Genomic DNA, 8,993 nt, shown 5'->3' with positions numbered 1-8,993 from the left:
ATAATTAATAACATTTAATAAAAGGTAATAATGTTAGCTTGCACATAGAATTTCCACAGTCGTAATAAAGGCACACGTGCAATGAAAGAAAATCTATTAGCTGAAGTATAAAACGCACGTGCAGTTCCGAGAGTCTCTAACTGATAGTAACTTAACACYATCCTCTCTTCGGAGAATTCACGCTTGATTGTAACCTATATCTTTCTAAAGCAAAATTCCGTTCTCAGCTGACGCAGCGGTTTAGCGCCGGATGGAAACTAATATTTATTCGCACGTGAAAAACTAAGAAGTCAGYACATTCCTTTCTCACGGGTTGGTGATAGTTGGTAGTGAGGGAGGCACTTAGCRCGAGTGGGGGTACCTCCCACTCGACCGTGTGGGACTTGACGTGGGGAGCTTAGAGACCCCTCTCCAGTCATTCTACCGGCAACCTCGAATCTATTAACTCTTGAAAATATTAACTTAATATTAATAATACATACTTATACGTTTTGTGCCTAAGGGTCTCTCTTCCTCTAACAAAGCCTCAGACAACTCTTTCAGATTTGTCTCTTTTATACGTTAATCAAGAGAAGTCTTTTTCAAGATACTCTTTTTATTTAGTTGGCTAGGAGGATAGATTTCTCCATTATTTTGTGTAATCAATTGTGTAATTTTATATAAGAATATACTTTAGTTTTACCTGTGAAAAAGTGAATTTATTCTATTGGATAAAACCCGTATTACACCATAATCCTGAGACCGTTTAATCAACATAATCGATTCAGAAGCTGTTACGTCCATGCATTATCGGAAGTTGACACAATTCGATCCGGAGGTCATCTTGATACTTTAAGAAAGGTAAGTACACCTTATTCTTTTTGGAACTTACTGGTGATGGCTCTTCTAGCCCGGATCCCTGACAAAGTACCGGCTCTAAGGACTAACCAAGAATAGGGCAAATTGTTGTGGGGTTGTTCGTTTAATTGCGGAAACGTCACATAACACAAACTGGTGGCAGCGGTGGGATCGCCAAAAGGAGAGTTAGCTTTTCTAATTTAACTTTTACCTCTTTTTCAAATTTTTTCTCTTTGCGTTTCGGGATTCTTTGAATTTGGTTCCGTAACTTTATTTTGCAAAATTTAAAATGTCGCAAGAACAGAGAAGAATTAGACCGGACACACCAGTCTCTTCGGAGGCTGTTATAAAACAAACGTCTAGGTTTGGCGACATGGATTTAATAATGCGTAAGAGAATGGAGGAAATTTATGATATTCGAGATGTACTTACCAAAACGCAGGAAGAGAACTTTAAGAAACAAGAAGAGCCTAATAAGCGGGAACTTGAGATGGAAAAGAGGAAACGGAGACTCGCGTTGTAAGAGGAAGAAATGAGAAAATCTTTGCGAGCCGATTTTTCGGGTTTTCGGGGTTTAGAACGAACTGATCCTCCGGTGGACTCCCCTGTTCCATTACCTATTACCCTCGGTTCTTTGCGACCTATTTCTCCGAATACGGCTCCCAGACGGAGAACGATAACACCCCTTTCCGAAGGGGAAAGCGAATTAAGAAGGGAAATCGAAGATTTAAAGCGGGAAATTAGAGAAATGAGGACGATGGCTCCATTCGCTCCTCTTCCCCATTTGTCACAATCTTCGTTTAAATTAAGGGAACTCATAGAACATGTCCCGAATTTTGATGGACAAAACGTTTCCGTAACACAGTTTACTAGGGCGTGTCGACGCGCATTTGAATCTTTGCCGGCGAATTTTTCGGCCGAAATGGAAACGTCTCTTACAAGGATCCTCCTTTCTAAGCTTAGTGGTCACGCGTACTTGGTAACAGAGGGTCTTAGAATTAGTAAAGTAGAACACCTTACAGAGAGATTGAATGACGCGTTTCTGCCTTCACGCGGATAAAACTATTATAGGGGACAACTCGCCACGGAATTTATAAGGCCGGGCGAACATATACTCGATTATTTCAGTAGAATGAAAGAGCTCACTCAATCGGTTCTTGATGAAACAACGAGAAGCTACAATAGAAACAAAGAAGAACATGTAGAACGCCGGGTCGAATTAGCAATCGAAAGAGAGGGACTAGATGCGCTCGTTAGGAGCCTACCTCGTGATTATAAGACAGCCTTAAAATTCGAATATTATAGTAATTTCGACGAGATCCTAATCTGCCTCCTGAAAATAGACAAGCAAATAAAGAAGGAAGATAGTAAGATGGGCCTTTTAAAGTTTGACAGGCAAATTAAAGACGATAAAAAAAGAAACGCCTCTCCTACATTTGGAAGCCGCGTGGCTAATATTCGGCAAATTAAAGAAAACATAGTTTGCGAGCACTGTCACAAACCCGGACATAAAGAGGGTGACTGTTTTAGAAAAGCGGTATGCGACTACTGTCAAAAACAGGGCCACACGGATGGTAGATGTTTTAAAAGGAGGCAAGATAATTCGAATAAGTCCGGTCGAACCTCTACAAAAAAATTCAAAATCTTAAACAAAAACAGGATATAAAAGTCCAAAATAATGCTCCTATTGTAAAAACTTAGGACACATAATGTTTGACTGTCGAAAGTTAAAGAACCTATTAGAAAAATGGAATCAGGGAAACGGGGAGGAGGGAACGACGGACGACGCTCGTCGCTCCCCGACACCAAAGCGGCGTCCACGAAGTCCGAGTCCGAAGGCGGGCCCGTCGAAGTCAAACACATAAGACAAAATAATATTTGGACGGCTCCATGTGTCACTGCGGCTTCTCCCTGATTGAGAGAAGCGGTGACACTTATGATAGACACAGGCGCGGACATTAATTTGATAAAAATAAAAAAACTAGCTAAAAGGACAATTATTAATACAAAAAGAATAGTGCAACTAACGGGTATCTCTCCCGACACACAAAAGACATTCGGTACTGTCGAACTAATTATTTTCGGAGAGAAGACCACATTTCACGTGGTAGACAACCACTTCCCTATTTCTGCGAATGGAATATTGGGCATCGAGTTCCTTCGTTCCACTCCGACAAATATTGACTATATCAGGAAAGTGCTTATAGTAAAAAATAGGAAGGTTCCATTTACGGTTTGCGACAAAGTTAGTGTTCCACCTAGAACTTCAAAGGTGATTTTTTGCCACGTTGTAAACGCCGATGTTAAAGACGGTTATATTCTGCGAATGCAGCTTCCAAAGAGAGTTTATGATGGCGAAGCACTTGTGGGAAACGTAGATGAAAGGGCCTATTTCAGACTCATAAATACAACTTCGAGATTTGTTTCACTACAAATTCCAAAATTGGAACTTTTGGCATATAATATAGGAACTCTTCCAAGTTTACCATGTGATTCCTGTAAATATACATCCGAAGTTGAAATTTTAAACGAATGCTTGCACACTCTTTATAATATCTCCGAATCCCCTTGCGCTGATCCAAATAAAACAAGCGAAAGTCAAGAATCTCCCAAACCTCCAACCTTCTCCAGACCAGACTCTGTTAAAGCACTCCTCCGCCTTGATCATTTAAACACAGAAGAGGCAGAATCCGTCTCTAAATTACTAGACAAAAACGCAGATATTTTTCATCTTCCTGGCGAACCTCTTGGTTGCACCGATCTTTTACAACATCGAATCATTACTACTGATGACATTCCGGTGCACACCAGACAATATAGATTTCCGCCAATTTATAAGGAAGAAGTAAAGAAACAAACCTCGGAGTTGCTCAATGATGGCATAATAAGGGATGGCATAATAATTTCACCCTATAATTCACATATTTGGATAGTGCCGAAAAAGTCGGACTCAAAGGGTAACCCAAAGTGGCGGATCGTGATCGAATATAGGAATCTTAACGAAAAAACGGTAGGAGACGCGTATCCTATACCAAATATTACGGAGATACTTGACCAATTTGGCGCAGCAAAATATTTTTCTATTTTTGACCTGAAATCCGAATTTCATCAAATCGAAATGCATCCGGATGACCGCGCAAAGACAGCTTTCTCGACCCCGCATAGTCATTATGAATTTAATAGAATGCCATTTGGTTTAAAAAACGCTCCAGCAACCTTTCAGAGGTTATAGGACCATTTCTTGACCGGCTTACAAGGCGAGGAGATGTTTGTATATTTAGACGACGTGGTTCTTTACGCGAGATCACTCAGTGAGCATCAAATAAAATTTAATAAACTCGCGCATTGTCTTCGTATAGCAAATCTAACTGCAGCCCGATAAATGTGAATTCCTCAGACGAGAGGTGGTTTATTTGGGCCATATTACAAGAAAGACAGCGTAAAGCCTGACCCAAGGAAATTAGAGGCAGTAAAAGAATTTCCGCGTCCAGACAACGTTAAATCGATTCGCCAATTTTTGGGTCTTGCTGGATATTATAGAAGATTTATACCAGCTTTCTCAAAAGTAGCAAAGCCTCTCACAGATTTACTAAAGAAAGGGGTTTCATTCAGATTGGAATCCAGGCAGGAGAACGCATTTTGCTCACTGCGTAATGTCTTGTGCAGGGAACCAATTCTACAATATCCAAATTTCTCCCTGCCTTTTAATGTCACAACGGACGCATCCGGTTATGCAATCAGCGCCGTGTTGAGTCAAGGMCCCGTTGGTAGGGATTTGCCCATCTCCTATTGCTCGCGAATTCTAAATAAAGCTGAAATGAATTATTCCACTATTGAAAGAGAGTTATTGGCAATAGTTTTCGCTACAAACTATTTTAGGCTATATTTGTACGGTCGAGACTTCACCTTCATAACTGTTCACAAACCACTAGTTTGGCTAAAATCGGTAAAAGACCCGACATCAAGGTTAGTAAAGTAGAGTCTAAAATTAGCTGAGTATACGTTCAAAATTATTTATAAACCAGGAACTACTGATGCTAACGCTGACGCTCTATCACGAAATCCAACAGAATCTAAAAGACTATTTCCTATAAACACATACGATTCTAATAAGAGTATTGTTCACTGTGAAACTAAGTACACAATGACAGATAACGAGGACAGTGACCCCGACGTAAAAGCTGACGGCACGGGCGACCTCGACAACGCGTCATGGTTAGCAACATTAACACTAGAAGACGAAAATACAGACGTTGAAAGCTCTAGTGACTATGAACGACTATACTCCCAACATACGCAATCAAAAATATTCAATAATATAATAATGATAACAAGAAATGTAGGAGTCTCACGAGACTCTCTACAATTAAGGCATGATAATATTGTAATATTCACCGATTTAAACGGCACACCATGCGATACTGGTGCTAAACTATTAGAACAAACAAAGCTTATTCCACACGTAAAAGATTTAACTTCAGCTCGTGCCAAAGTGACTAACATAGGGAAAAATAAATTAATAATTATCCCTATAAAGGAAAACATCGCAAACAGCACAAAATTAGAAACGATATACGAGGCAACTGGTTCCTTGCTCTCAGTAGTACGAGAGCTTTACTTAAAATCCGTTAGCATCGCAAAGACACAATGCTTGGACGGCATATTATGGCCTCGAATTCAAAAGAAATTATGTAACACGTTTGAATCAGAAAATTGCTGTATTACTATCTGTTTAAACCAAATCTTAGATCCTAAGTTAGAACTGTGGGAGGACATCCATGTTGAATTCCACTCCTTGCCTATTGGTGGGCACAAAGGCGTCACAAAAACGTATTATAAAATTCGACATAAATATCATTGGCCAAATTTGAAAAAGGACATTAGTGATTTTAATAAAAATTGTACAAGTTGTCAGTTAAAGAACTTAGTAAGAGTAAAGTCCAAAGAGCCAATGATWCTTACTGATACACYGGGAGYGGCATTCGACAAAATATCCATGGACATGGTCGGGCCACTCCCTGAAACGAAATCAGGAAATAGATATATTCTTACAATACAAGACGCACTTACTAAATATTTTATTGCCACACCATTAAAGACAACTACGTCAATAGATATTGCCGAAGGATTGGTCCATAATGTTGCAATTTTTTCGGAGCACCACGATCCATATTGACTGACCACGGAGCGAACTTTACTAGTTCACTTTTAAAGGCAATAGCCAACAAATATAATCTGAAACAAATAAGAACAACGGCGTTTCATCCTCAGTCAAATGGATCACTAGAAAAATCTCATATTGTATTAATAGAATTTTTAAAACACTATATAAATAAAAGGAGCGAGTGGGATAAATGGCTTACACACGCCATGTTCGCATATAACACCAGTACGCAAGAGGGAACCAGGTTTACCCCTCATGAATTGATATTTGCAAAACAAGCTAATATAACCTCTGCAGACGTACATACTAATGTAGCTTTAGACAACACATATTTAGAATATTATTTAGATTTGGTTAATAAAATAAAAACGTCTCAGAACATTGCAAGACAAAACCTGGTAGGAGCTAAAATCAGATCAAAATATTACTACGATCGAAATGCTCGGGGTCAACACCTAAAAGTCGGCCAATACATATACCTTTTAAAGGAACCAACGACAAAACTTGGCAGTTAATACTCTGGCCCCCACTAGATTCTAGAACTGCTACCTAATAACAATAATAAGATTTACTTTAAGAATAAAAGTAGAATCGTTCACAAAGATAAGGTCAAGATTGCTAAAGACCAATAAAAAAAAATATCTTTTAGTTTACGTATAAAAATGAAGACGATATTGGGTTTTCTTGTCATTTACTACATCACCGTCGCGTCCGCATTACTTGGCTACGATTGCGGAGGCACAGCGGCAAACATCACCACAGTCTTACTACTGAAGACAGGAGAGTGTGACCTCCCTAACACAACTGTCAACAAAACGAGGAGGTACGTGCAACTGCTACAATTAATAGACTACGATAATACCATGGTATTTCAGTGCAGGGTAGAAATTGACAGAACAATATATTATTGCGGGATGAGTTCGCACATCTCGGCTGTGCATAATGGTCGACGCGTGCACTTGCTTGAAATCTCACGCGAAGTGTGTAGTTCGATTATCAAGACAGGAACACTTTCATTGAATTCTTTCACCAAAATAAGTGGTCTTCAAATCAATGCAACTGACTTTCGGAGTGTAACAGTGGCGGGTTCAATCGGCATCGATGGCAGGTGCCAGGGAACGCAATATTCCGACACCGACAAAACTTGGGATAGTGTAGTGGTTCAAGCGGTAGTGCGTACAAATATTATGACTTACACGAGAATAGTTAAAATAAAGGATAATTCTATATCATTAAGAGGGCACCTACAATGTTCCTTTTCGGAGGAGACTTGCTTCACCGACGAAAATGGGAATGCTTTCTGGACCGTCATTCCAAGATCTACATGCTATTTTGAAGGGTATTCTGCGCTATACGAGGGAGAAGCGGTTAGAATGACTGCACTCGACAGCAATTCACACATTTACGCAGTGACTGAAGGCGAGACAACATTTGCGGTAATGGGAAAACAGGAGAAAAACTTATGCGGATACAAACTAATAAAAACCGAGCATCTAAAATTATTCATCCTGGAAACTGGACGAGATAAGACATTTACATTAAGAGCAAAACTATCAACCAACAATATGGATCTATTTACTTACGTAAATTCTAAATTCGTTTATGTAGAAAAACACCATCAAAATCAACTGAAAAATTTATATAATAATGTCTTACAACAAAGATGCAAACTAGAGAAGGAGTTTATCAAGAACGCGCTCGAACTGGCTGTGATGCTCCCTGACGTTTTTGCTGTAACAATCATGAAGAGCCCAGGATACATGGCGGTCATGGGTGGAGAAGTGGCTCACATTATACAATGCACCCCTGTTCCAGTCAAAATTAGGAACACTGATAGTTGCTTCCAGGAGCTTCCGGTAACATACCAAAATACGAGTATGTTTCTGAAACCTAAATCTAGGATACTGGTAGGCAGAGGTACGCAGGAGCCCTGCAATACCTTGCTCCCGCATAAGTACTTCGTCGGAGGCGTCTGGTACCAAATACTGCCAAAACCAACGTACGTTAAGGAACCACATATCTTGGAACCACAAACCACTTCCAATTGGAAGTACACCGTTGCGGGCACCCTCGCAACAAGCAGTATTTATTCTCAGGCCGACTTGGAGAGCCTACAGGACTATGTCATGTTTCCAATGGAACAACCGTCAATAATGAACCATATCGCAAGAGGAGCCGCCGGACAGAAAATAAATTCAGAAACATTAAATTTTGTGAATTTTGTGAGTGAAAGTGAGATGCAAAAATTAACTGAAAGGATTACTACACGTATGTGGAATGGACTATTAAAGTTCGGAACCGTCAGTGCAGCAGTATTACGAATAGTCTTTTTTTTTTAAACTATTAAAGCTTGTAATCGACTCGATTTTGCGTAGTTATGCTTTGCATACGGTGTATGAGTGGAGTATGCACTTTCTAGGCGCTGTTTGGGGATCATTGACGAACCAAATATTACATCTGAAAAACAGAAATGAGCGTCAAGATACGCTAAAAGAAAAAAAAGAAATAGAATTAAGGGAAATCGTATCAGAACGGCCAGAAGTTCAAATCACAAACGATTCGCAACCTCAAAATTCGGGTAAGCATGTACGTTTTAATGTGGAAAACGATCTCCCCAGTAGTTTTGATCCTTTACGAAGCACCAGAAAACAGTTTTCTTGGTTGCTTCTTCATTAAGGGGGGAGGTGTAACGTCCTAGTGACGATTTCGTATACCGAACGTACTACCCAAAAAGATTGTGATTTGTCCTCCTGTCATAATTATAAAAATTTTTAAAAGTTTGTCACTTACATATTTTTATTAATAACATTATATTATATTATTAACATTTATTACATTATTAATAATATTATTACATTATATTATTAACATTATGTTATTATATTATTATTAACATTTGCGCGTGGTTACGATACGATTACTAAGATAATTTACCGTTGTATAACAAGTAACCGTAAAGTAATTACCTTTATATTATATTTATTGTAAATTC

The sequence above is a fragment of the Polistes canadensis genome, unplaced genomic scaffold (genome assembly GCF_001313835.1).
Source record: "Polistes canadensis isolate GaletaPanama2010 unplaced genomic scaffold, ASM131383v1 scaffold_693, whole genome shotgun sequence".
Classification (NCBI taxonomy): Eukaryota; Metazoa; Arthropoda; class Insecta; order Hymenoptera; family Vespidae; genus Polistes; species Polistes canadensis.
The sequence above is the reverse complement of the archived record's forward strand: the minus strand, read 5'-3'. Positions refer to the sequence as shown.